Here is a 2,246-nt window from a genome sequence, read left to right as displayed (position 1 = left end):
CTCAAAGGCATATATAAGAGGTGGCCTACTCATGTCTATTGGCTGCCCTTGGCTACCTATCCTCAGTGTTTTTATGTGTAACTTGGGCTTGAGAATTAAATAAAAATAGTTTTTCAATAGTTATTCAATAGTTATTCAGAATAGATATTGAAGTATATGGAAGTTATTGAACTCATCATTATGTCAAGTCCTGAAAAAAAGGTCAACAATATCCAATGAATATCTAGTTAAAAGTTGTTTGTTCATATCAAACAAAAATTAAGTTCATTAAAAATAATTTTTAAGAAATTTAATTTTTAATTAATATTACTTTTTCTCAAAAATTAAGTTTCAAAAATGATTATTGTGTATTTACATATGTTGCTAATTTGCATATTAATTTTATACATTATAATTTATACAAATAAATAAATTATATTAAAATTTGCTCAGCAGTGATCATGCAGTTACAAAGTTAAGTTACATACCACTAGTTTTTTAATATTTTAAATTTAACTTTCAACTTTTAAAAATTTAGTCATTCTGAATGATGCATTGAACAAAGAAAGTAAGTTTATTTTTTATGTATAAAGCACAGATATACATGTAACAAATAAAGAAATGTGCAATATATCTTGGACATAAAAATTTTACGTGAGGGTGAAGTGATAGGGGGAAAAAGTGCCTAAAATGACTTCTTGGGAGCAATAGTAAAAAAANAAAAAAAGGTTGAGAATTCAATTTAAACTATCATATGTATTTTAAAGAAATTAAGAGGAAAAATAATTTATTTTTATGCATATTCACATATTTACCATTTCTGATGCCTTTTAACTTATAGCTTCCCCTGCTCATCTGAGTCAGGTACTGTTCTTCCATTTGCTTTATGTTTTCCAAAAGTTGCTGAATTATTATGTCTACTGCGTTCTCCTCTATTCTCTTTGTCCTTTGGGTTTACACAATTTTATTTCTTTCCTGTTGTAATAGGAGATTGACAAAATAAGCCCATATGACCAATTACTATGTTCAATAGAAATTCATGTAGACTTTTAAATGGGAATAAATTTAATCTCTTAATCATATTCATTTAACCAGATACTTTCCCTATTCTCCTTTCCCATCTTAATAAGCCCATATGACCAATTACTATGTTCAATAGAAATTCATGTAGACTTTTAAATGGGAACAAATTTAATCTCTTAATCATATTCATTTAACCAGATACTTTCCCTATTCTCCTTTCCCATCTTAAGAAACTTTAACATGCTCAAATTCTTTTGAATTTCTATTTTAAATTAAACTTTTCAGTCTGTTTTGATCACAGATATAAAGAATACATTTTATGTTATTATAAGGGATAAATTTGCATTCAGCCTGAAGCTGAACTGGCCTTAGGAATTACTGTAATAAACAAATGCTTTGGTTTCTATGGTTTCTCCTATAGCTGACATTTAGGGATTAACAGGTATTGTTACCACACGGGGCACAGGGGAAATATATGTCAGAAGAGGCAGAAAAACAAAGAGAGCACCAGAGAATTAGAGTCACAAAACTGTGATTTCATTATTCTACAAAGATTAGATGGTTGAATGAAACTGTGCATGAATGCCATAAAAAAGAATGAAATTCTGCCATGCACAGCAGCATGGATGAGCTTGGAGAAAATTATGTTAAGTGAAATAAGGCAGGCACAGAGAGAGAAATGCTGCATGTCCTCACTCATATATGGGAGCTAAAAAATAAACAAACAAATAAAAAAAGAAGGAAAGAAAGAAAGAGAAAGAAAAAGAAAGAAAGAACAATCACAATCACAATCACACATTAAGCTTTCAGAAGGAGAAATCAGTACTTTGGTTACTAGAGGTGGGAAAGGAGGAGTGGAGAAGGATTAGGGAGAAATTGGTTAACAGACACAAAGAATGATTATGTTCTGTAATGATGAAAATACCAATTATCATGATTTGATCATCACACATTGTACTCAGGTATTGATATTCAACTCTGTACCCTACAAATATGCACAATCAATTATGTTTCAATAAAAAATTCACATAATTAGATCCAAAAGCATCTCTCAAACCCTGAAAGAAGATGTTTATATGCTTGTTGAGCTTAAGACACTAGAATAAATATAAACAAGTAATAAGGAGTTCAAAGGCATTTTGCTACATGTATTACATATGAAATATAAGACTGTTTGCAATGCTACATGATAGGATAAAATAAAGCTTATCTCATGGAGAAGTTTTTTCCTTATTCAGAATCCA

The sequence above is a fragment of the Galeopterus variegatus genome, unplaced genomic scaffold, assembly GCF_000696425.1.
Source record: "Galeopterus variegatus unplaced genomic scaffold, G_variegatus-3.0.2 Scaffold2380, whole genome shotgun sequence".
Classification (NCBI taxonomy): domain Eukaryota; kingdom Metazoa; phylum Chordata; class Mammalia; order Dermoptera; family Cynocephalidae; genus Galeopterus; species Galeopterus variegatus.
This window is presented reverse-complemented; position numbering follows the sequence as displayed.